General features: G+C 47.3%; 1 long non-coding RNA gene across 1 annotated transcript; it reads right to left on the reverse strand.

Moving 5' to 3' along the window:
- Window positions 1-394: 394 nt before the first annotated feature.
- Window positions 395-27,833, reverse strand: LOC144103663 (uncharacterized). The gene is made up of 3 exons (XR_013308316.1): window positions 27,751-27,833; window positions 4,313-4,368; window positions 395-616 (listed from the first exon to the last, which is right to left on the reverse strand). It is a non-coding gene; the product is annotated as an uncharacterized LOC144103663 (long non-coding RNA).

Genomic DNA, 27,833 nt, shown 5'->3' on the forward strand with positions numbered 1-27,833 from the left:
GTCTCAACACTATATCTGTAAACCCTCTGCATTCCTGGCTATTCATGAGGCCGTAAACGTTAATATTTTGCTAATAATAACGCGACTCCTTACTTTTATTTTAAACGACCCAGTTAAAGCCAGACTAAAGTGTTTATACTGAGAGCTACAACCCGGCCGCGAAATATTAATTCTACACCGCCTGGCACTCCTCATTTTACACTGCAAGAAAGGATAGATAGAACACAAACTTTCAAGACGTAGTAAATAATATGAAACACTGTAAAAAAAGCAAATTACGCAGCAAAACATGAAGAAGCCGTACGAGAGCAGCACGAAAGTGTCGCGCAGAAGTGCTTAAGTGCAGAATTCAAGCGATTTCGCCTCTAACTCGCGGCAAATTACAGCGCGGCGTTCATAATTGCCGTCAGAAAAAAGTTTCTTTGTGAGAGCCCGTTGGACTCTGCTTCCTCTACCGCCGCAGGTACCGGGCATGAGCGGAAGTGGGTTTCACGGCATGTGGACTCGAAATCTTGCCGCCAGCATCCGCAGCCTGAAGCGCCCGGCTTCAACGGTGGTACGTTTCTCGTCGCTCACGGCGCGCAGTCGATAGCATTCGTCCAACGTGTGAAGAACACTGCGTGAAAAGAGCCAGACAAATACGGAACACAAACTCATGTTTTTTTGCTCGCCCTCTTCACGCTAAGCCTAATGGGTTCGATCAAGCAATGCCTCCTGAAGAACTTGCCTGAAGCATCAGGGGTTTTTTCTGCCCGCCGTAGAGCGCGCATCAGTCATATGGCGGCGCTGTCAGATGACCCTCTAGCAGACGACACAACAACAGCATAGAATTTTCTTGTGATTGCTGTTGCAGCAAAAAGTATGACTTCTGGCGCGCTATTTCTTATATTATTTTTGTGGTGTGTTTAGTGTTACCGTTTCACAAGTGACGCGTCGATGACTGCAGTAGATGGAGGGAGTAGCGAGCGAAAATGCGTTACTGTTGCGTTCCGTTTTGCATGTCCAGTAAACGAAACAAGAAGCCCGGCGTTTCCTTCCATGAAATTCCTGCCAGCTTAGAACTCCGGGAAAGAAGACTCAAGGTAATTCGAAGAAGAAAACTGGCAGCGAAAGACAACATCAAATTATTCTGCAGTTTGTAGCTTGCGTCTCCAGCCAAGGAAATCCTACTGTAGACATTTTGACTGCACCCACAAAGACAGGGGCGGAGTCTTAACCGACTTCAGCGCTCCTAAGAGTGTTACAGGGGCTCAAGAAATTCGTCGATATCATGCTCACAGACAGAACGCATCTTCAAAGGCCACTGGCCACATGCTCGCTCTAAAACTAGTGTGAACAAAATCGCGGGTTTGCCTGTCCTGACCTGTGAGAACAAGAATAGCGGCCACATGGAAGCCCTGCTGCATATTAAATGCAAGTTCATCGAGCCGTTGCTAAAAAACCATGCACTTGACATAACAAACAAGAACGCAGTTGCAAAGATGTACATGTGCAACAAGATACCTCTTTCCCAAAAATTCTTGTAACTGCAGTGATAATAATAATAATTTGGTTTGGGGTAAAGGAAATAGCGCAGTATCTGTCTCATATATCGTTGGACACCTGAAACGCGCCGGAAGGAAAGAGATAAAGGAGTTATTGAAAGAAAAAAGGAAGAAAAAGGTGCCGTGAGGGAGAGCTCCAGAATAACTTCGACCATCTGGGGGATCTTTTACGTGCACTAACATCGCACAGCACACGGGCGCCTTTGCGTTTCGTCTCCATACATCGAAACGCGGCAGCCGCGGTCGGTTTCGAACCCGGGAACTCCGGATTATTAGCTGAGCGCTCTAACCACTGAGCAGGTAGAAAAGTATTCCGTCGCCTTCATCGCCCGGGTTCGAACCCGACCGCGTCGGCTGCGTTTTTATGGAGGAAAAACGCTAAGGCGTCCGTGTGCTGTACGATGTCAGTGCATGTTAAAGATCCCCAGGTGGTCGAAATTATTCCGGAGCCCTCCACTACGGCACCTCTCTCTTCCTTTATTCTTTCACTCCCTCCTTTACCCTTCCCTTACGGCGCGGTTCAGGTGTCCAACGATATATGAGACAGATACTGCGCCATTTCCTTTCCCCCCAAAACCAATTATTATTATTATTATTATTCATCGCACCAACGCATGCCAATTTTCCTTGTAAGTGCGCACGTGTCTGTGCCTCCGAACACAGTTTTTTTTTAATATCCACACGTCGCTCGTCATGTATGATATTCCCTTTGTTCCAGTTGTCATTTCATCAACGCACGTACGTGCTTGTCATTTAGATAAATCCGGACAGTCAGGCCTGCTGTGTTACTCCCGACGTCACTGTGCGCGTGTGAATCACACAGGAACCTAGTGAGCTGAGTTTCTAGCGAAAAGAACAGAGAAGAGTGGCATGGGTTTATTTGAAATTTGTAAACGTTATTCAAGGAGGTACCGTTCGGCGGAAGCTCGTCGGCAAAATGGCCACAAACAGCGCAGCTAGGGTGCCCTCCAAGATCTGCTTCACCCGATCGAAACATCTCTCGCAATGCTCCGTAGCAAGAATGTAACAGACGCGCGCTTCGCGCAAACTTCTAAAAACAATAGATAGTAGGGTTGTTCCCCCAGCGGGCCAGCGACTCAACAGGCAAATTACCGTGACGTCTCCGGCTTCAATTAATTGAGCGCCATATGCAGTCCTCATTTGCCGCGGGTCACCTGGCTACATTTGAGAGCCGAGGTAATTCCAGACTTCCTCCTGTACTTCTTTTATCTCATGGTTTATTTTCTCTTTTTGCTTGTCCGAAGTAGCTTATTTCTTGCCATTTGCAACAGTACAATATATACAACCATGTATCGTGCAGTGTAAATGCTTATTTTGCGGTATTTCTAGCCACTTCAAGGAACTGTTGCAATATGGATGTTTCGAACCTCTCCTTTCGTTGTAAACCATCCAAAACTTACTGGTTATGCAGCAGACAAAAGGTCCTAACAGCATGATAAAACAGGGTGCAAAGCACGCTTTTAGATTTAAAACTCGAAACTGATGATCATCTTTCAGTTATATGTGGAGTTAGCTTAGGCATTTTAGGCATTTGATGCACTCTGAGACATCCAAAAACGTGTTTTTTGTCGTTAACGAACTAAAGGTTGTCGCAAAAAGCCAGAAAAAAGAATGAAACAGAATGATCGGGCGTCGCGCATCACAGTCTCCTAACCATTGAAACCGAAATTGAGGGTAATCTTTTAGCGCCGCCTAGCGGCTAGTCTGCGCAATGTTGAGGCGATCTCGGGGCCCATTTAAATCCAGGAGACGCTTCAGGGATGTTCTTCAGGAGGCATTACACCAATTTGTATCTTTGAAGCAATACTAGTTTCCCATCCGCACCCTCACCTGGCCTCCAAGCTCTCAGCACACAACAGAACATTGCTTGAGGGTTCGATCGAAATAGTTGCGTTGAGGCGCCTGCATTGTGTCGCAGCAGAACATATTTATAACTAAGTCTAAGTGGCACCAGGATTTCTACGTTGTAGCCGTGCTTTGTTATATCGAAACGTAACACTGCTCACAACTGCCCAATCCAACGAGTTTCAATGTCACCGTGTATACCGACGACCACACAGCTGGCGTTAAGTCTGCCGTGTTTGCGTTGCGGGAGCGCAACAAAACTCTAATACCGAGTACCCACTATGGCGCACAATATAAACATAAGTAATGCGTCAACATATCACATGCGCGCCTTAGCTTACCGCGGCCGCCATGGGCTTCACTGCCCTGAATATTTATTGGAAAAATAATCTCCAGAGAACATGGAGAGATATACTGCGAATACTGAGCTGCGTTTTCAAGCTGCTCATGGTTATACTGGCCGCCGTAAAGAAGACGTCTGGCGGGGATTTGCTCAATACAATTCGTTTTGGTTGCCCTGCTCCCGTAGCCCACCAGTCTGTTGTTTTAGTTCGTCTCCGCATAAGAGCGCTATCTTCTCAAGAAGCCCTGTGCCGGACCAAGCGCTATCCACCACACCCGATAAAAATGCTTTGATGGTGGGTGCCTCCTGGTTCATGGAATTTATTATGCGCTTTAATTTGCACCGAATGCCATTGGGAAGCTAGCACAACGCAGATACTGTCATGTGCTCCAAGCGCATTGCCAAAAACTTCATGCCACCAAACTGCACACGCTTCCCGAGAAGCAGAGCTTATTCCCAGCTGGTCATATGCGGGGAAGATATTGGAGAACGGGGGAACTGCAATGACTTTGCCAAGTCTGTTCCTCTATTGTGGCGCATCAGGCCACGCGTCACACACCGTGGCAGAATCCGCAGGCCCATGTAGATCAGTTTCCACTGTGGTGAGAGCTCCGCCTGCATATTCGTGCAGACAAGTACTCCATGTAGGCCCATATTGAGGCAGGAAGGGTTTTTCGTATATATTGTGCTGTTCTTGGCAGAGCGAGTTATGTAAAGGAGAGTGAAAAAAAAATGCGACATTTTGTTACTTTGCGACTCCTAACTTCTAAATGTGCATGCCAAATAAATTTTTATTTAGCTGACAGCAGCTGCCAGATGTGCACGTCAGACAAATGGAAGGTTGCGTTGATTTTTTTTCTACGAAGAGATAAAAACTGCAACGTGAGCATTTGTAATCAAGAAGGCATCGAAAAGGCGTAAATTTCAATACGCAAAAGTTTTCAGAACTGGGCAATAGAACCAACCTTTCCTCCGAGATTGACGTAAAAGATTTTACTTCTTAAATTTGGGTATCGCTCATAGCGTACGTGAACATTCAAAATTTTAGCGCCAAGGGTTCTTATCCGAGAAGCATTTAATTCAGTATACTGCAGGATCACACATATAGCTCATACGGGGGCAGGGGGGGAGGTGGAAGCGGTTGGTTGGTTTAAGAAAATGCCTTCAAGACAGGTGCGTTTGTCTTAAATATAACTGTTTAAGAATTTAAGAATTACGTATGTTTAGATTAAGAGTTAAAATGTTATGCAGAAACAGTAAAAGGAATATTTGTTTTCGTACTTTGAATGGTGGTATATTATTGGTTTTCCTTAGTGTTGTATGTTAATCTATCCATCTGTACCTGCTATAACTAAAGCTATCCGGTTTCTATTATACCATCTTAAGTTGGTTAATGCCTCTCTGTACAAAAAGATTCCATAAGCCAGAAGAATACTGTGAAATTAATATAACAAATGTTGTGTATACAAGAAGTTACAGCTTACTTGGAGGACCTCTAGGCTTCCGCCTTAGGTAGCACAACTTGTTAAATTCCGAGGAACGTATGTCAGAAATACGGGCCATCAATGATAAATAGTTTCTTAAGAATATGATTAAATGCCAATGACGCCTAGCCTCCATAACGGAATTATTTAGCAGGCTGCTTAAGAGGAAACTGAAATACGCGATACTTTCAAACAAGACAGTTTTGTCAAAGTTCAATTGTATACCCAATTTTAAGGCACCTTTTACGCACCGCTAAAAGAATTTTTCAAGATGTATTAGTCATTCTTTTCGTTTCTGCAACTAAACAGAAAGCAGTCATCTGCAACAAGCCTGACAGAGACATTCTTAGAGACAGCAGCCGAAATATTATTAACATAAATTAGAAAAAGCAGCGGCCATGACGCTCCCTTGGGGTTACGCCTCAGATTAGCAGCCAATAATCTCAATGTACTCTGCCCTGTGTTTTAGGGAGGCATTTATCCAATACCTCAACGTCAGCAGGCATGGCAATACATTCAAAGTTGCAAATGAGTTGACTGTGTGGAACCGCGTCAAATGCTTACGGAAAGTCTAAAATAAGCACACCTACCTGCGGCAATTTATGAAGTACAACTGCAAATTATTTAACTGCAGTATTTATCAGCGTAAGAGCGCACTTCCCATAAAAAATGTCCTATGGCCGGCTATAGAAATGAGTTGACTGTGTGGGACTGTGTCAAATGCTTACTGAAATAAGCACACCTGCCTGCTGGAATTTTTGAAGTACAACTGCATATTCTTTAACTGCTGTAAATATCTGCGTCAGAGTGGACATATCCTTTCAGAAGCTTAGTCGAACAGGTGTTTAAATGTTATTATCCGCCAGAAGGGGGGTTAAGATAGCGAGAAACTATGTGTTCAAACCGCATGCAATGAGAAGTTATCGAAATTGGTCGATAATTTCAGAAGCAGGGTAGAGATGAAGAAAAGCGCGACATAGTGTGGCTTTGGAGAGACTAAAATATTTGTAATACTCTTATGCTCTGCTCAAAAGCAACAAGCGCCTTTTCCAGCTCTCAGGATTAGTTCTAACTTGCATAAGTAATACGCTGGATGACGCCTCACTTGCAGAATACATGAGGAAATCTCCGGAGAAACGCAAGCAGCGCCTTTGCCATACTAGTCTTTTTGGGCTCGCATAGGCCTCCACCAGAGAATTTGCAGGGGACACTTAAGCTCCGCTATATGTGTTGCACCAGATAGCGTTAGGGGTTAATGCCCATATATGAGGGATTGGACATCGTCCACTTTGCATTCATACATCCCTGATAGTCCTCATAAGACTCCTGCAACAGTTGCCCTGCGGTTAAGCTAGGCGTTAATGCCCTGCGATGGCAAGTGCTATCACCGGTGGCGCTTCTGAGAGCCAAGTTGCCATTCACGAGCTACCTTTCACCACCAGTAATTGATTTAACTGCCACATGCCAGTGACGGAAGCTTCCTCAAAAGCCGGTGGGCAGATTGTGATAACGCCACGACGTCACATGACCTAGGTGGCCCACCTTGGACCGATCTAGGTTCATTCTCTTTGGATTTTTTGTGCATATTTCGCTCATGGTCAAAGACGCCTACGCCAATGACGACCACGGCGGCGTTCCTGCGACACGGGCGAAGTAAACTCAGTCTGGTCTGGCCTGCTGTCACATACAACATGAATGAATGGATGAATGTTTATTTCAGGCAGACAAGGCACAAAAAAGTACATGTCTGCCGCAGACGCTCACAAAAAGACACGGATGCCTGACGTGGGTCAGCCTCTCAATGCACACAACACCTCAGCATAGGGTGAGAAAAAAAAATATGTTACATACACTGAAGAGCAGAAAACAACGTACAAAATAATACAGGCATTAACACAGAGTGACCATGGACGGTTAAAAAATATAACGCAGTCATTCAAAGCAATCGGACATGATTTAAGAAGTCAAATTCTGCCTAAAGTCACAAGTATGCATTCAACTTTTTTGCCTTAAGACAACTAACGAAGATGATTGATTTACTAGCGTCGTAATGACAGGGTGCCGATTTAAAAATCTGGTATAACAAATGGTCGCTCTTGCATGCCGTAATTTGTATTTTACTTGAGTAAAACACGTTTTTGGGCAAGTTGGTAACATTCTTGATTCATATTGCAGCGAAGAAGCACACACACACAGGCAGCGTTCGTCCGTGTTTTTTGCGTGTTTCTTCTCTGTGTGTGTGTGCTTCTTCGCTGCAATATGAATCAAGAATTGTATTTTACCCTTGTTGTAAGTTGTGTGCTTTGTGTTATATTGGCGTTCGTTCGGGAGGAATTTACGAAGAAATTCTTTTTCATTAACCTTGATTAGGTGGAATATTTTAATTGCAGTTTTCCTGTCAATGAGGTTTCCTATTGATAATATATTGTTGTTCTTGAAGAGCAGAGCGGAATGACTCGTGAAAGGAGCGTTCTCAATAATGCGCAATATGCGTTTCTCTAAAACAAATAACTTATCTATATTGGTTATTTCCACGTTAGCCAACCGGATAAGCTGTATTGGAAGCGTTAATGCACTAGATCATAATATAGTTGTTTTTTAATTGTGGAGGTGCTAGATTCCTTAGTTCATTTATAATACCGATGGATCTCGCAATGCAGGTTTTTATGTTGTCGACATGATTATACCAGTTGAAATGTTCTTGAAACACAACTCCAAGAATTCAATGAAATGAGCAGCGCTGGATGACTTCATCATTGCACTTTAATGCTATGGTGGCATCGATATGCCTACCACGAGGCCGAAGAGAAGTGTATTTTGTTTTCTTAGTGTTTAATTTTAATTTGTGTTAATTATAATTAGTGTATAAATATAATTATAATACTTTCGGCAACTACCGCAGTTGTTTTTGGTCATCAGACTTGAGGCACAGGAAAGACACAGTACCTGCAGTCGAGAATGCGCCGCCGCGGCGGCTGGGTGTTTAGAGCGCTCGGCTTCTGAATCGGAGTACCCGGGTTGGAACCCGACCGCGGCGGCTGCGTTTCGATGAAGGCGAAACGCTAAGACGCTCGTGTGCTGCGCGATGTCAGTGCACGTTAAATATCTCGAGGTGGTCGACAATATTCCGGAGGCCTAAACTACGGTACCTCTTTGTTCCCTTCTCCTCTCAGAGCCTCCTTTATCAATCGCCGGGCGGCTCAGTCGGCGGCTGTCAGCGGCTCGGCGGTGCGGCCGCTCCGAATCTCACCGTAGCTGTGCCACGTCACATGGTGGTGTCATCACCCTCCCGTTGTTGCCAGGCTGTTTTCTCGGAGCCGAGTTTGCTCGCTCCTCCTAAGCCACTAAAGCCTTCGCTTTGAAACTTTATTAATGAGGGAATTGAAAGTTGCTTTTCGGGGAAAGGAAATGGCGCAGTATCTTTCTCACATCTCGCGAACACCTGAACCGCGCCGCAAAGGAGAGGATAAAGGAGGGACTTAGAGAAGAAAGAGGTGCATAGAGGAGGGCTCCGAAATAATTTCGACCACCTGGGTATCTGTAACGCGCACTGATAGATAGATAGATTGTTGCCAGGAAGAAAGAAAAGGAAAGTGCAGAGGCCTGCTCACTGGCTCAAGACGAGCCACAATCGCTACCACGTGCAGATAGCAGGAGAGTTGAAAGATCGGATAGAAAGACAGGATAGTAAAGACGCGCTAAAGACAAGGCCGATTCCGGAGGTAGTGCAATACCGGGCCAACCGGTGGCGGGAGTGAAGCAACCTTCAAACTCTCCGCCACATTTTCAAAAATAAGTCCTATTGGACCCGTAACAGATACTCTACGGGGTCCGGATATTATTCACACAGCACACAGGCGCCTTTGCGTCTTGGCTCCATCGAAACGCGACCGCCGCCGTCGGAATCGAAACCGGGTACTCCGGCTCAGTAGCCGAGCGCCCTAACCGCTGAGCCACCGGGGATGGTCAAGGAATACCGGCACGCATGCCTTTGGAGTACGACCCCATGGCACTCATGCGTTCAAGTTCCTAAGGTCCATAACACTGACAGCCGGGTCGCTGGCGATGGTCTGAAAGACCGGGTCCTCTGAGGGATATAGGGTCTAAACTTAACACACCAGGATATTCAATGTGCACAGACATCGCAGAGCACACGGACGCGTTTTGAAATTATGGAGCTCTCCTCTGCGGAACCTCTTTGTCTCTTATATAACTCCCTGCTTCCTCCTTTCCCTCATTGCGCGCTTGACGTGTCCAACGTGACGTTGCACAGTTACATCATTTCCTTTCCTCAAAAACCAATTTTATCACGCTTATTCAATACAAGCATTTTCAACCATAGTAGTCGCGAAAAATAATATGATGTCTCAAATGAACTACATTTAGGCTTGAAACTGTTTCGATTGCAAGTATATTTCTTTTAGAAACTCGGCGCCGCCAGCAGAGAGGAAAATATTTTCGGCCATCAGAATAAGCCTCACCTATATACTCAAGAAATAATAGCAGGAGCCTCAAAAACCAACTAGTGCGCTGTAGACTGTCGTGCTCCTGAACATGAGAGCCCTTCGAAGGAAATGATCGGCTTCATTCGCACTCGGATCCGAGAATGCATCCCATATTTCGTCCAAATATGTTCTTATTGGTTCTGCATTGTTTTCCGTTCTTACCTATATTTGGGCATTTATTTAACTCATACCATATTACGGTCTTCGCATATAACGAACTTCACTAATGAAGGGGACCTCACCGTTGGCATTTTACGTCGAAGTCTTCGTTTTGCTACCCTTTCCATTAAATAATTAGCTTGCCAAACTTTCGTCCGACCTAAATCAGTATTCGCTTCAGCAGTATGCGACCGTCATCCGTCAAACCTTTCACTAAGACTTGAAAAAATGCAATATCAAGCTGTGTACATCATTTATTGCGTCGATTCTTTAGAATAGTGTCTTCTCTAATATTTCAGAGACTCCTTGTCTAATTTAGAATTGAGCACAAAATATCACGATAATGCCTGTTCCATAAGTTTTACCATTCATTTTTAGGAGCATCAATCATATCAGTAGCACATCGTCTCTCCAGCCGCATTCACCAGAGCAAGACAAATGAGGTTATATAAAAAGAGGTGAAGTGGAGGGGGCGCCCGTCAAGTGAAGCCGCCGCGACGCCACCTTGCGGGGGGCAGAAAGCAAGTCATTCTCGGCACCGCGTGCCCAGTGTGTGCATGTGTACACGAAGAATTGCTGCTTTTTCACATGCACAGCACGTAACACGACCGGAACAAGCATGGTTGGTTCATGCGTGGCTTACGGTTGCACAAATCATGTGAAGACAACGCCAGGGGTCACATTTCACAAGTAAGTTGCGCACGTGAAAGCTTATTCCGACCTGTCGTGCTGTCATGCTCCTTGCATTGCGGGGCGCACGTGCGCACCGAAAGGCGCCCCCATAACCGATAATGTCTTTACTGCTAGGTTTCCAAAGGATGCTGAGGTGCGTAGACTTTGGGAACGTTATGTTTGTCGCGAGGGCTGGAAAGCAAAAGACAGAGACCGCATGTGTTCGGTTCATTTTACTCCCGAATGCTTTGACCGCACCGGACAAACGACGCAGCTGCGCCCAGGCACAGTGCCGGCAGTGTTTCCTGCATTCCCGGAGCGACCACAGGCGCCGCTAAGCATGATAAATGCTCAAGACAGTTGCTGCTTTACATTAAAACAGTGGGCTGACGGAGCCGCACGTGATTATTATTGTCAGAGAATTCAAACTACTCTAGCGGATGCCTGTTAAACTTTATTCAACTTTTGTCTCTGGTGAACTTGCCTCGGCTCTTTGTGCTTAGCCTATGCCTGAGGCTGGGCAATAAGTCAAAAAGAATGCACATAGAGTAGGCGAAACAAAAAAATAAAAGTCCGGCTGGCCGTCGAAGCACTGAGTGCTTCGGTCGCCGACGCTCTAGCCAATTGTGAGCAGGTACTGAAGCTACCACAGTTCAGAGGTGCCGCTGCTACGGCTAGGTTTGTGAGGTTGTTCGACCATTTGATTGACATTGTGAATTCCAAGAATCCCTTGGCAAAACCCTACAAGGCGCCTTTGAGAACTCAAAATGAATCCCGTTGTAAGGCATATTTTTCCGATTCTCGAGCGTATATTGGCGAGCTCGAGGAGATAGGAGGACGGCCTGTTCTAGAAGGCGTTAAAAAAACGGATTTCTGGGCTTTCTTATATGCATGCAAAGTACCGAGAAGATTTATTTATGAGCTTATTTATAGAGGCCTTTTGAAGTACTTGCTGACTCACAAGATGAGCCAATATCAAGCAGATATTATTTTTGGCTCTATCAGAGGCGAGCCAGCCTCAATAATAATACGACAGCAGCCCAATTTATGCCTTCCTACAAGCGACATCTTGTCCAGGCGGAGGTGAAGTCCTCTGAATCTGGAAACGGTTCACAAGACGTTGTGTCTGTCTTGGGCGCGTCTGCTATTGCATCTCGGGACAGTGCAACTACAGCTTTCGCTGTGATGCGAAGGCATTTCATACTACAAGCTGAGGATCATGACTACACGCATCGAGTTGACTATCCTGAAAGCATCTCTCCATTTGTGAGTTCAGTGGTACCCAACATTGCGGGGTTTGTCGCGCAAAATGTTGCTGCAATAAGTACCTGTGATCAGTGTGCTACAGCTGTTTATGCTGAAGAACAACCAGCGCTGGTGAAACAAAAGAACCGAGGTGGGCTTGCGTCACCTTCATAGGATTTAATCTCACTTTGGTAAATGGCAGAGAAGGGGCTCCGTTACTTGCAAGCAGAATCTGAAAGCATTCATACAGTTCATTTGAAAACAAAGCACCTAATACTGGAAGTGTTGAGCTTATCGCCAGAGAAAAAATAATTTTCTCAGTTTAATCACCATCTCATGGACTTGGATCTATTGGAAAATCATATCTACAACCTGTGCAAAGAAGTAGTGGAGCTGTACATTAACATCAGGATTCATCACATAACAAAAGAGAGCAATAGGTGTATTACAAAGAAAAAAGTGAGATCTGTACTTTCAAGGCTGATCATATTTAAGAACCAATGAAAATTCAGTATGTTGCATCAGTCAAGGCATTTACAGCGACTAGTACCACTGTTTGTATTCGCAAAACAAACGTTTGTAACGAGGTTGTGTCATTTGGATGAGTGGCTTCATGCAAGCCATGCATAAGTGTTCGTTCTGAAGGGGTAATTATGCGCTGTTTAGTCTACAGCACAGCAGCACTCCCCGAATTCTTCGGCTTTCTATTGTTTTGCTATTAGTGAGTGTGTTATATTATTTTGCTATTAAATCTTGCCTTGCCTTCTTTCAGCGAACAAACACTATATTTTTTCCAATATACAAACGCTTTGATTTTCGAATTTCATGTTGCTGGTGATGGTGTGCAACCTCAATGTGTAACCCACCATAAATAAGGTTGGCCCTTCGATCATTTGCTTTTTATGTTAGCTGGACACAAACTCTCTAAACTTATTAGCGTCCGTTGCTTTCATTACAATAATTTTCATGTATCAGTGTGATAGTCAGGTTTCTTATTTAATGCAGTATGTGTTTTTATTTTCAATAGCACTGGAAGTTCTGTTCCTCATTTTGCCTTCTCAAAATACTGCATTTATTAGTAACTTTAATCTGTGGCATACGTTGCTATTTCTTGTGCTTTGAATTGCATTTCTTTATGAAAACTTTCAATATTGTTCAATTTCTATATTTCAAGAGAGTGCATGAAGATGAATAAACGCTAATTACTCTACGAATTCCTTTTTACTTTACGGCCACAGAGAGCTTGTTAAACCCGCTGCAGTAGGGCTTGGCTAAGAAATTTATCTGCTGATACCCAGGTCATGGGCTCTATCCCGGTTGCAGCAGCCGCATATTGGTGCAGATGAAATGGCAAAAGCCCTTATACTCGGATATTTGTGAGCGTTAAAAAACTCTAGGGTGCTCGAAATCGATCCTTAGACCTCCAACACAGCTCGCCGCATAGCCCACAGTGTTTCATTGAAATTTTAAAATTCGTTAAAGAAATAAAAACCGCAGGAACAGTTGGAGACCAGTGCTGCGAAGCGCTTGGCAAGCCGCTTCTGGCACCCCGCAAGATGGCCGCCGCCGGATTCACCTCAGCCCATTGGCCGGTATAGGAGACTTCCGCTCCAGCAGATTTTATATAACCTCCTTCAGCAAGGTTTTGTACCTTCCCCATGCAAGAACTACGTCTCATTTCCGATCATTTTTCGTCAAATCATCTCGGGAATGAAACGATCTGTCTCCTCAAGCCATACACCGTGCCAACCTTATCAAATTCAAGAAAAAGATCGAGGCCATCATCACGTAGTCTGCCATGCCCATCCCTCATGTCATGCCCCATATCCGGGGTCTTTGAGGTAATGAATAAATAAAGAAACTGCAGCTCACTGTGAAATCGGTGCCACGCCAGTATAGCTTTCGTTTAAAAATTGGTTCTGGTTTGGCTCCGCTATACCAGCGAAAGCTGCAAAGCGAAAGCTTGGTTTGGCAGTGCTTATACTTTGTGAGCCATTCCCTATCATTTTCTATATACCTTGTATGGCCAGTGCGTCAAGTATTCTTGCGGCCTACCTCCATCTGCAAGGCTTACAGATTTCAACCAAAAAGTGTTCGCTTGTGACCTTTACACGCAAGAACATCTCGCATTATACCGTATTCAAAAACAGCACAGCAATGCCCTACGCAATGAGCCATCGGTTTCTGGGAGTGATTATTGACCGAAATCTATCACGGACCCCTCATCTTCCATACAGGAAAAAGAGACTGACAAAGATTTCTCACGTTATGACCTTTCTGGTGGGAAAATCGTGGGGATTTTCAGTTTGTTCTCTGATGCAGCTTTACAGTGCCTTATTCATTAGATTTCTTTTCAACAACCTCCCTGCAGTTGGAAACATTAGAAAAACAAACATACAAAGTCTGCAAAGCGTTCAAGCTCTAGCTCTCCGGACTTGCCTACGATTGCCGAAATGTGCCTCTACTCCCGCATTAGTACTCATCGCCCAGGAGCGTATAATCCCTGCCTACTTAACAGTTGACGCACTGTGGGCACATTTTCGACACATATCCCGCGTTCCCTCTCACTATCTTACCAGTCTACCAATTACCAGGCCGCGCACATCGTGTACGAACGCCATTGATACAAATCGAGCGATTCTGCCATTCCAGTTTACACCCGCCTCTAGACCGTCCTCGCCGCTTTGGAGCCCGCACAATCCCCGTGTGCTTCTTTCAATACCTGGCATCAAAACGCAAATTTATTTATTGCCGATAGAACTATAACAAGTCGCTCTTAAATATTCCCACCACCACCATGCAAACCAGGTGCACGTCTGCACCAACAGATCAGTGAACCGTACCGGTTGTTCGTGCTCCGTGGTTGTCACCGCCAGGACTATAGAAATTAGAGTTGGGATAGCTCACCAGACTTCGACGGGTGCAGAACTCATTGCTCTTCTTTTAGCCTTTGAACATATCCATCAGCAGTGCCCTCAATAGTGTTCTATAAACACCTATTCAAAAGGTGCCCTCCAAGGATTACAACCTTCTCTTCGCCATAGTCCATGAACAACTATTCGAAGATATCGGAGAACTATATCACTTTGCCATAAATAAAGGGCACGACATTATCTGCCAATGGCTACCGGGTTACAGCAGCATAGCAGGCAATCACAGCGCGTATTAGATCAGGCGCATTGCTCACCACGACGGCGATTTGGTCCTCGTGGTGATAGTGGTTTTTTTATTAAAGTAACAGTAACAAGGAAGGGAAGGATTTTTGCTAGCCCCGGCATCTGGAATCGATACTGAAGCACCTGAGCTGGAGCAGCTGAAATAAAGGATAGCAGGAAGAATGGAGAAATGAATTGAAAGAGGTCAGGGGACAGGAAGAAAGGATAGAGGGAGAAGTAATACATACGAACTATTTACACAATAAGAAATGTGTTCAGGTTGTGCCCGTGATTAGATATTGTTGGAGGAGTTAAAACACACGCCCACAGCACTGTGTTGTCTACAACTGGAGTGGGGCGTCCAGTTATTAATCGTTCAAGGTAGAACTCGCGGACCGTTCGGTCACTGCGTGTAACTACCTGACGGAGAACAGACGGGACGTCAAGCCCGTGTGTTCGAGGAATGCACAGAGGCTCACCACAGTTCGCTCACGAGTTCGCGCACTGCCCTGCCACCTGAATAGCGTCTTGAGGGAGTCTAGTAGTATGCCCAGCGCCCTATAGGCTGCAAACATATCGCGACGAGCATCGGCGAACGCGGCACTGTGAAGGAGCAGGTGTTCTGGTGTTTACAATGCACCGCATCCATCACATATATCAGTCGTCGCCATTCCTTGACGCTGCCGTCGTTCCCCGGGCCACACGCAACCAACACGCGTGCGGAGGATTATTACACGTCGCGACCATGTGAGTGCGCGACAGCCGGTGATACTGTCGATGCGCTCACCTCCTGCGATACGTTCGTCCGGGTGCTGCTTTCGGAGATGGTCGTGGATGGCCGCACGCACGTCCTCTAGCGCAAGGGGCAGATCGCTGGCAGGTAGATGATGTGCAGCGGTCGCGAGGTCGCAGTGACCGGGCACCCACTGTGCACGCAGGGCACATCCTCTCTGCGCGAGGCGCTCGATACGCGAGCGAAATAACCGCACTAGTCGGGTACCACGGCCGTTAGATTGCAGGCGGCTGAGGGCGGCGCGGGAGTCGCACAGCAGAGCACTCCTGGGAGGCGGAGGGGTGAATGTGAGCAGCAGGTCCAGCCCGAGCCGGATCCCTATCAACTCCGCCGTGGTGGAGGAACCCAGGAATGTTGCGTGTTGCTGGGTGTTCAGTCGCAGGGAGGGGACGGTAGCGCCCTGCGACTACCATTCCCGCCGCTGCAAGGCAGCAGCTGTCGCGGGCCACTGAGCCATCTGTGTACACGAGATGTTCTTGCAGCTCCTCGTGTATCACGCCTCTGGACTGCTGCTGCACAGCACAGAGGAGTCTGTTGCGCTTTCCCGCGATACCGACGATCTCTCGCTGTACCTCAAAGGCAGCAGGCCAGTGCGCGCAGGAGCCGTAGGGGGATGGGCCTTGAGTAAATTGCTCATACTCGAGCAGCGCCGCTCCCATTCGTGAGCGCGGGTGCGAGCGCATACGCTGCAGCAGCGAGCCGCCGAGCGGTGCGCGGTGAAGGCGGTTGAGGTGGTTCGGTGACCTGCGTGCTGGTTGGAGAGCAAGTGACCACGCTCCCGCCTCGCCAACGTTGCGGCGCACTGCGAGTTTTTCGGCAGGCCTAGGCACACGCGCAGCGACTTGCTGTGCTGGAGCTCGAGGTTCTTCCAGCACGGCTTGCGCACCGTGACGAGCGGCAGCGCATAGAGCTCCACCCCTAAAGCTGCGGCATTGTATATACGCAGCGCGGCTTGCTGGGAGATGCCCTGGCCTCGAGCGGTGAGCTTGTGCACGGCGGCGGTGATCCTCTTCATCTGCAGACAGACCTTGGGGGCCGCAGAGCGGAAGGAAAGGCGCCAGTCGATGTCCAGGCCAAGGTGCCGCACCGGTTTACGCAAGAAATCGGAGTCCAGTCCAGTGACAGTAGCGCAAGGTGCGCGCGCGAGCGCGAAACGCATGCCATGGCCACCGATTTGTCGGCCCTCATCGGGAGACCAAGGCCGCGCTAACTGGCATCAATAGCGATCAGAGCTCTCTGAACGCACCCCGTACGCGGAGCGCCTTCCTCGGTGGTCCCCGGCACCACAGAGCTATGTCGTCTGCATGTATGAACATGTATACATAGTGTCAGCCGCTCGTGGGGAGGGAGGCCGGCACGACCGACATGCCCATAATAAAAAGAAATGGTGATAAGACAGAGCCCTACGGCACGCCCATGTCCACCGGGCGAGGCTTGGAGAGCTTAGCCCCTACTCGTACGCGCATGGTGCACCCGTTCAGGAAGCCGTGAACGTATCGCATAAGGCGCCCTCTCACACCGGAACCCTCAAGCACCGCGAGAAATGGTGCGCAGTAAACGCTGTCAAAAGCGCCCGAGACGTCCAGTAGCAACAGAAGCGCAACCTGGCCTGCCGCCCTGGCAGGCTCCAGCGCTGTAACAACGTGCGATATAGAATCAGCCGTGGACCGCACCGCACGGAATCCCGTCTGCCGCTCGTCAAACAAATCAGCTTCCGCAGCCCGCTCGTTCAGACACTGCAACGTTATATGCTCCTTGAGCTTACCTGCCGCCGATGTTAATGCCACTGGCCGGTATCCGCTCAGCTCCTTAGGGGGGCGCCCTGCCTTTCGGATGGGACAAACGACCGTGGTTCGCCAATCCTCCGGTATCTCCCCGCATTCCCACACCAAGTTGATCTGTTTTTTATGTCGATTTTGTGTAGATCCCCTTTTCGAGATCAGACGCAGCGGGCAAGCTCCGCGCTCTAGCGTGGGGCATAACGCTTGCCCCATGAAATTCCGGCCCATTTTCCTGTTCCTGTTTAAAAGCCTTGGACCGACATCTGAAGCTTCGGCTTATATCCGGCCTTACACGACGTGAAGAAATTTTGCTGTGTCGCCTTTGGTTCGGTGTTACTTTCATGAACCATTACTCGTTCTTAATCAGAATGGGTGAAAGCCCTGCACGTGCCATATGCGGGTATGACGAGAATGTATCTCACATTTTTTGTGACTGCCCTGCCTATAGTGCCGAAATGCAGTCGCTGTGCAGTGCGCTGGAGCATCTAGATACACGCCCAGTGACAGAAATGAAGATTCTCGGCCACTGGCCGCGGCGATATTCGGCGGTAAAAGCCTCCAAGGCACTGCTCCCCTTCTTACGAACTTCTGGCCTGCACGACAGTCTGTGAATTTTACGAACGCCGACTTTTCGTAGTGGCTCTACTTTCCCTTTCATTTTTTTATCCCTACACCCCTTTCTCTTCCACCTCCTCCTTGCATGACGAGCAATGTCTTTGGGATTGTCTGGCTTTGCCCGGCGCCGCCTATACACAGCCGCAACCGATGGTTAGGTAGGTACCCGTGGGGGCCCAGTGACCTGCGTGTCCTGAACACCCTTTCTTTAAATAAAGTTTTCAGCACGACCACAATGAAAAATTGATAACAGGTTTTTGAGGAAAGCAAATGCCTCACATATTTGGGTGGACACCGGAACCCCCCACTCATCAGGGGTTGGCAGGAAACGAGGCAGCAGACGCAGCCGCCCGCGCGCTCTCTCACCGGGCTGTTTTCTCCTCCCCATCCGATCAGGAACCCGATTTTAATCCGGTCTATACATTCAAAGATATTACAACATATCAAAATTGTCATCGCCTTTACCCTAGTCCATGTAAAGGCCTGAAGAAGGCGGATGAGCGGCTCCTTCTCCGCCTTCTCACCAATACATTGGTGTGCCCGGCAGCGCTAAAACATTTTGACCCCTTCTTTAGTGGCAGCTGCCCACACTGTAGTGCAGTGTCCTCTGACACCTATCACATGGTTTGGGCCTGCCCCTCCAACCCCGCTATTCCCCCCATCCCCAACCCAACCCGGGAGGACTGGGAGGCGACCCTGCTCGGCTGCCATGACTTACAGGCCCAACAAGCCTTAGTCGGGCGCGCCCGGGCGGCGGCAACCGCCACTGGGGTCCCATACTAGGGACCTCCACCTAGTGCTTGTACGGATCGGTCCCTTACGGGCTGATCCAAACATACCTCCTATTCATCCGTAATAAATGTTTTCACCACCGCCCAGGAGTGCTCTGCTGTGCGACTCCCGCGCCGCCCTCAGCCGCCTGCAATCTAACGGCCGCGGTACCCCACTAGTGCGAGAAATTCGCTCGCGCATCGAGCGCCTCGCGCAGAGAGGTTGTGCCGTGCGTGCACAGTGGGTGCCCGGTCACTGCGGCATCGCCGGCAACGAAGAAGCTGACGACCTCGCGACCGCTGCACACCAACTACCTGCCAGCGATCTGCCCCTTGCGCTGGAGGACGTGCGTGCGGCCATTCACGACCATCTCCGAAAGCAGCACCCCGACCCACGCATCGCGGGAGGTGAGCGCATCGACAGTGTCACCGGCTGTCGTGCACTTACACGGTCGCAACGTGCAATGATCCTCCGCGCGCGCATTGGCTGCGTGTGGCCCGGGGAACGACGGGTGCGTCACGGAATCGCGACGAGTGATGTGTGTGACGGATGCGGTGCAGTGGAAACACTAGAACATCTGCTCCTTCGCTGCTCCGCGTTCGCCGATGCTCGTCGCGATATGCTCGCGGCCTATAGGGCGCAGGGCATACTACCAGACTCCATCAAGACGCTATTGTGGCCGCAGGGCAGTGCGCGCACTCGTGAGCGAACTTTGGTGAGCCTCTGTGCATTCCTCGAACACACGGTCTTGACGTCCCGTCTGTTCTCCGTCAGGTAGTTACACGCAGTGACCGAGCGCTCCGCGAGTTCTACCTTGAACGATTAATAACTGGACGCCCCACTCCAGTTGTAACCTACACAGTGCTGTGCGCGTGTGTGATTTAATTCCTCTAAAATGAACTAATCACGCGCACAACGTGGACACATTACTTATTGTGTAAATAGTTTGTACATATTACTTCTCCCCCTGTCCTCTATTCCTGTCCCCTCACCTCTTTCATTTCATTTCTCCATTCTGCCGGCTGTCCTTTATTTCCGCTGCCCCAGCTCAGGTTTTTCAGTATCGATGGCAGATGCCGGGGCTAGCAAAAATCTTTTCCTTCCTTTTTACTATTATTTTTAATAAAACCACTACCACCACCACCACCACCACCCCGTAAGAGAATGCAGGAAGGTGGGATTCAACGGAGCTAGAATTGTAAAATGATTAGGGAATGCTAAATAGAATGAAGAACGCTAGCCAAGTTTTCACCCATGCTTTCCACAAATTCAGATAACAAAGTGTACATCACGAAACGGCTATTTTTTTGGTGCCCCCGCATCCTTTTGCGACCTCTGGCTCGTCAACGACGGCTCTCCTAATGTCGCCCCTGTTGCTTTTTCGAAGAGCAATGGTCGTCAGTACGAATCCCTCACAAAAACCAGGCTTCAACTCGACTAACAACTTTGTAAGCCGGATCGCGCTAATTCATGTGACACCGCTTAGAACCATCTGCGGCAAACGGGTGGCCCTAAATTCGGTCACAAATGGCGACGCCGAGTGGCACGAGTCTGGAATCCACCCTGACGCACATATATAACGGGAAGCCAGTACCTGGGTCCCATATCCTATACTTGAATTATTGACTTAATATATTCTATGGGTCCTATTGGGACAAAAGATATTAAACTTACTTCTGGAATGCGGAGGAATGCTTCAAGCACTCCGGCACGGGTTGGCCCAGTATTGCGCTGCCTCTGGGATCGGGCTGGGTTATTATAACGCGCTTGCGTCTTTTTTATATATTTGCACTCCTACCCTTTCAACTTTCTAACTTTCAGCACGAGGTTGCAATTGTGGCTCAACTTGAGCCAGTGGGCAAGCCAGTGTTCTTTCCTTTTCATTCTTCCTGTCAACAGCAGCAGCAGCAGGCATTAAAGAGGCCACCGCCGGGCGCCTCAGTCGGCGGCTGTCAGCGGCTCGGCGGTGCGGCCCCTCCACCCCGCATGTGGGCGTCTGCAGCTTGCAGGCTTCGGTGAGTGGTGACACCGCGGGTTCCCGAGCATCTGCAGGGACATCCCCCAAGGGGGATGGTGGTGAACCGTGCATCACCATGGATCCGAGCACCCGCGCTTCGCCGTGCGTGGCATCGCCGTGTCCGGCGAAAAGGGGATCCTGGTGGTTGAGCCGATGCCAAGCGTTTGGAACTTTAAGACCCTTCGGTGGAGGCAACACACCACTTTGGCCCCAGCTTTCTGTAGACGGCACCTCCTGCCTGACGCGACCGGGGGAAATCGGCAGTCGCCTTTTCCTGGCCTGCCCTTCATCTTTCACTTTCCTATCTCTTTCTTACAACTTTCCTGTCCCCTCCTCTTTTCTCGGTTTTTTCACTTTTTATAGGCGGCGAGGGTTAACCGTGTGTGGCTGAAAACCCTGCGTTATGCCGTATTAGTTTATAGTGGCGGTGTATAGCTGGTGTGTGCAAGACTTTTTAAAGGCGCCTGTCCCATCCCCATGTTGAGCTCCGTGGTGTGCGGCTAGCACCGCTGCCGGACACTAAACATTTTTTATGGCTCCCCCTTTCAGAACCTGATCGCTCTCTTAAAAGAGTGCGGACCGAAGATATAACTACTCAGTGCTTCAGGAAAACGAAGGAATCATTTCCAAAATTTCCTGTCCTTCATAGTGAGGAAGCAGAAAAGACGACAAGAACTATCTCCCCATTCTTAGTCCAAAATGTCTGACTGATGCGATCGGTCCAGACTACAAATTGTCAAAAAAGCCTAATGGTGACCTACTACTTGAACTAAAAGACATCGTTCAATACCTTTTACTTTCTAACCAAGTGCAAATTGGGGACAACATTGTGTCTATCACTGTACACCGAACCATGAACACCGTTCGTGGTGTGATATCTGAAACAGATTTATCCGCTTCACTGAGGAAGAGATGCTGGAAGGCCTCAAGGACCAAAACGTCATAAACGTACATCGTATAAAAAAAAAGAAAAGAGAACAAAGATATCCCAACGAAACATATAGTCCTCACGTTAAACTGCAGCACACTTACAGAGTCCTTAGAAGCAGGCTATTTGAAAATAAATGTACGCCATTGCATTTCAAATCCACGGAGGTGTTTCAATTGTCAAAGGTATGGACACGGGTCACAGAGTTGTCGTGGCCACAAAACGTGCGCTAAATGTGCCTCAAAAGACCATGCTTTTCATAACTGTGAAGGAGCAGCATTTCGCTGCGCAAACTGCGGAGATGATCCCCCAGCATATTCAAGGTCGTGTAAAACATGGAAGAATGAAAAAGATATCATTACAATGAAAAGAAAACAAAGCATCACATTCAAAGAAGCGAGGCGACTCTTTCACGCGAGGAACACTTTCACCTTCTCTACAAAAACAACCTTTGTTGATGTGGTGCGCGGGGGCGGTGCGCCACTCAGCACTCCGGCATCTGCCAAGGCCACGCTCAGTGAACCTATGGCAGAGCCACCCATGCCCCAGGCAGAGAGAGCAAAATCTGTTCTGCCATCCCCAAAGCAGGGAGATCCATCCATTGGGCCGGCCTCCCGCAGTACTTCCCCCAACGGGGGAGGCCTTAAAATCAGGCATCCACGGCTTCGCGGCCCTCCAGCACCTCTCTTGAGGTGTGTCGATGTAACTCCCAGTCCGTCTGCTTTGAAGCTGCGGAACAGCTCTCTCGAGTGAAAAAAAGGCAGAGCCCGAATTACGGGCCCAGAAAAGTTAATTCCTTCCGCTCCATTCCCACTCAACAACACAAACATTACTTTTGTAATTCAATGGTAGTGTCGAGGTTTACTGAGAAACTACAGTGACGTAACACATATTTTAGGGTCAATATTACCCATTGCTTTGTGCCTTCAGGAGACGAATCTTGGTCCGCAACATGTGAATGTCTTAAAACACTATAAAACTTATCGACGCAATTGCGAGCAGTGAAATAGACTCTCAGGTGGCATCGCAGTTGTCATTCAAAGCGGCGTCCCCGCTCAAGAAATCAAATTTAAAAGGACCATGCAAACAATTCAAAGTCGCTTGTAAATGTTTTCTATGTTTAGAAATGATGCTAATGAGCATTCACACCAGTTATATGTCTTCGAAACTGAGCCGGCAATTTATTATAAATAAAAAAAAACGTGTTTTTAAAAACTCGCGGGCCAATTGGTGTGCTCATAGTCACCGATTTTGTAACTAAAATCGTGGAAGAAAGCGTCACACTACCCATGACGTCGCCAGGCCACCACACGCTCTCATTTGCTGGAGCCACGGCAGCCACGACGTCACGGACACACTTCCGGTAACCGTGAAAATCGCCTGCTCGTGCCGCCGCGCGACCGTCTCGGGCAAGCAAGCGCCAGGGCGTTGCGTTCGCGCATATCGTTTCAATTTTCCTCTGCCGCCTCCTTCTGTCGGGAGTTCCGGAGCTACTCGCACGGCTCTTCGTTGGCACGCGTAGGGCTCGATGCCCATCGCGGCTGTAAGAGCGAGCAGTCGCGCCTCGAGGTCCGGGTTTATTACTGCTAACTACGACAGACGGCAAGCAAAAAAACCCGACGCGCGCCGCAATTCAGGAAGGCGAAGAGAGACTAGACACCCTAGAGAGACCGGAGAGATGCTGCTACGCCGCCGACGCTGCTGCTGGAGTGCTAGGAGCGACAACCGGAATTTGTAAAGCGAACGTCATCTGATGACGTATTCAAAGGCGAGGCACAGTCCCAGACCTGTTTTCTTTATTTTTGTCTGGTGCCCCCCGTGTACGAGTTGAGAGGGGAGAGGAGGGGCATAAATTTTAGTCGTCTATATCTTCATTGTGATTGACGCTAGCTTAAAAATCCTTGCCTTGGGATGACGAGTGCTGAAACGCCTATCTCTCGTCTGCTTTACGTAATCTCAATTAATTTATTGCATATTCCTTTTAACAGAAAACTTGAGGCAGTTGCAGTTAGCGTCGTTACCTACAAAACAATAACAGTATGTTCTTTATATCTTCCCCCGCGCATCACATTAACAATCGAAGATTTAGAAGGCCTGATGGATCAACTGCCGGAGCGATATCTGGTAGTTGGCGATTTGAAAGCTCACTCCCCATTTTGGGAAAGCGAACGATGTGACTCAAGGGGACAAATTATCGAAGATTTTATCCTCTCAAAAAATATCTGTCTTTTAAATACGGCAAAAACAAATTATTGTTGCCCAAGCTCGGCAAAAATGAGCTCCCTTCATTTAGTTTTCGCATCTCCATCGCTTTTTAACGATTTTAAATGGGATGTTTTAAATGACCCTCAGAGAAGTGATCACCTACCTAGTATCATCCGCCTCTCATCGTCTACTCCAGTCATCCCCACAAGACTACGCCGCTGGAAACTTCACTTCGCCAGCTGGTCACTTTTCACAGCAAGTGCTACACTAGAAAAATAATTTTGTGATGACCTCAGCTAAGACCAAATTAATGAAAAGTTTACTACATGCATAATATCGGCGGCTACACTAGCCATACCACAAACAACAGGACTCGTACACAAAAAACATTAAGTATGGTGGACACAAGAATGCACATTGGCGAAAAACAACAAAATAAAGCTTGAGGCTCTCTGCGCCGGTATCCCAAAGCGGAGAACTTTATTGCCTTTAAGAGGGCCAAGGCCAGAGTGCGATTTGTTCGAAGAAATGCCGCGAAATCCTCTTGGCAAAATTATGTATCCTTAATAAGCAGCTCAATAAACTAAAAAAAATTGTGGGAAAAGGTTCGTAGATTCAGTAGTGACCATACCCTTTTCACACTTCCTCTATTGACTACACCCGGGACACAAACATCTTTAGAAGAACAGGCCAACAAACTGGGTGAGCTTTTTGCTGAACTTTCCACTTCGTCCAATTACACAAACACGTTCCAGAAGCACAAAGCAATAGCAGAAAAACAAAAACTTCCATTTGCAGCAGGTATCCACGAGGACAACAATCAACCCATCACACTCCAGCAATTGAATAGGGTATTATCTTCTGGTAAAAAGACAGCACCAGGCCCTGATAAGGTGCATTACACTATGCTTGCCCATCTCTCTGAGGCTGCCATGCAGGCATTGTTGAAATTCTTTAACAAAATATGAACAACTGGAAATACACCTGGGGAGTGGAAGAAAGCAATAATAGTACTTTTTCTGGAACCTGGAAAACCACCAACAATTCCTAACAATTACAGACCGATAGCCCTCATGAGCTGCATTTCTACATCTTTCGAAAGCATAATAAACATTAGACTGAGCTTCACACTTGAATCTCGTCGACTCTTCGATGTACATCAATGTGGTTTTAAGAAAGCATGCTCGACCACCGATCACCTTGTCCGCCTAGAAAACACCATCCGCGAGGCGTTCATTCACAAACAGCACTGTACCGGGGTTTTCTTCGATTTGCAGAAGACCTATGATACAACGTGGAAGTTCGGCATCCTCCATGACCTAGCAGAGCTAGGTATCCGCGGCAGAATGCTGAACAGCTTGAACGACTTCCTGGCTAACCGCACATTCAGAGTCCGTCTAGGAGCAACTCTGTCAATGACATTCACCCAAGTAATGGCGTACACCAGGGATGCATTTTAAGTACGACACTCTTCATAGTAAAAATGAATTCTTTAGCCAAAGTAATACCCAAGTACGTAATGTATTTACATTATATAGATGACCTACAGATAGCATACACTTCTTCCAGAATGCTGTCCTGCGAGAGACAAATACCAATCACACTAAATAAACCGGTTGCTTGGGCAGAGAAAAATGGATTCAAGTGCTCTCCTCAAAAAACTGTAACTGTTCTGTTCTCATTACGACGAGGCCTACAGGTCGATAGAACCTGTGCTTGAATCGTACTACACTGCCAATCAAACAAGAACATAAATTTTTAGGCGTCACCTTTGACAAGAAACTTACATTTCTACCACACATTAACAACCTTAAAAAGAAAGCATCCGAAGCCCTCAATGTATTAAAGGTACTCTCGCGAAAACGGGGGTGTCCGATAGAGCTTGCCTATTACAAATATATCACTCTTTAGTGCGCTTCATGCTGGACTACGGGTGCATAGTATATGGTTCAGCAAGAGCATCCTACTTGAAACGACTGAACCCTGTACATAATCTTGGTCTGCGCCTGTCAACTGGAGCATATAGAACATCCCCGGTAAATAGTCTTTAAGTTGAAGCTAATGAGCCCACACTAGAGGATAGAAAAGTCACACTTACATGCTCGTACATCCTGATAACCGGTTCTCTTCCTAAACATCTGTGCTATCCCATTGTTACCAAGTGCCCATCTAGAAGATTATTCAATAATAAACCACATTTTATCAGGCCACTAATAATGCGATTTGAAGACAAATGTGAAGAGTTAGCAGTGCTGGACGCCCAACCGAATATTGCACAAAGACATAAATATCTGCCACCATGGTACAACCCCCCTTCGGTGTGTGACTTCACACTGACACACGTAAACAAAGAGGAAATGCCACACGAGCCCAAACTGCAAGAGTTCTTTGCACTAAAAGAAAAATATGACACCTACACTGAATTTTACACTGATGGCTCAAAAACAGAGTCTGTCAGAAGTGCAGTAATTCAAGAAAAAAAACGAAAAAAATAATACGATTGCCACAGTATGCCTCTGTATTTACTGCGGAGTGTCATGCAAACTTTGTAGCCGTAGAACAATAGTAACACAAAACATAAAAAATAGCATCATTTACACCGATTCACTGAGTACGCTCAATGTGCAGCACTCTGCAACTGCTGCTGGACCCATAATAGGAAAAATCTTGCATAACGTAGTTAAAATCACAAAGCAAAAATATAACGTTATATTCTGCTGGTTTCCTAGCGATGTTGGAATTAAAGGTAATGAGATAGATGATGCTTGCGCAGCACAAGCTCGTATTGGTCATTTAAACAAGTTAACATACCACAGGAGACTTTTGTAAATTGCTGCACAGCAAACTCAGGAATAAGTGGCACGTTGCATGGGACGAACTGACAAACAACAAACTACATTCTATAAAGCCCGTTTTGGGAGAATGGAGATCATGTAAACATCAGGAACGTTTCACAGAAGTTATTTTGTGTCGACTACGCATTGGACAGACACAGCTTACACACAACTTCTTACTGACAAGGCCCCCGTTCTGGGCGCCGAAACGTCAATACAATTTTTTCGTTTTACTGGTCGGCGTCTCTTTGTTTTGAAACTTCTTACTGACAAAAAAAGACAAACCTCTCTGCGAAATGTGTGGCGATGAACTCACGGTAAACCACATTTTAATTTTTATGCACAAAACTGGAGAAACTGAGGAAAAAATATTTAACAACATTCTACAATGAATACATCCCACTACACCCCATGTTACTTTTGGGTGATCAAGCACTGATTGATTTTTCAGGCATTTTTAAATTTCTCAGAGAAGCGAATGTTTAAAACAAACTTTAGATATAAAAAGCGTGACCTTTAACAAAAGCTCTAACCGTGTGTTCGGCCCATCATAGCCTCAGTTGCTTTTCTGTCATTGAAATCAATATAATTAACTAACTCTGCGGCCCCTCCGACTCTCACCGTAGCTGTGACACGTCACGTGGTGGTGTCATCACGCTCTCGCGGTTGCCAGGCGGTTTTCTCGCAGCCGAGTTTGCTCGCTCCTGCTAGGCCTAGGCATACCCATTTACTCGAATCACAAGTCCTTCAGGGTTTCTGAGCACGGTGCAGGTTGCGTAAATTGCGTTTTGAGTCTCGCTACCACTGGGACAATTGAGACGCGCATTGCTCACCTTTAATCGTTGCAGCGAAGCAATTGAAATCTCCGCAAAGCAGACGGGAACATCGATGTGCGGAAGCAGTTCCTGGCTCATCG

This window comes from Amblyomma americanum, chromosome 1, assembly GCF_052857255.1.
Source record: "Amblyomma americanum isolate KBUSLIRL-KWMA chromosome 1, ASM5285725v1, whole genome shotgun sequence".
In the NCBI taxonomy this organism is placed as follows: domain Eukaryota; kingdom Metazoa; phylum Arthropoda; class Arachnida; order Ixodida; family Ixodidae; genus Amblyomma; species Amblyomma americanum.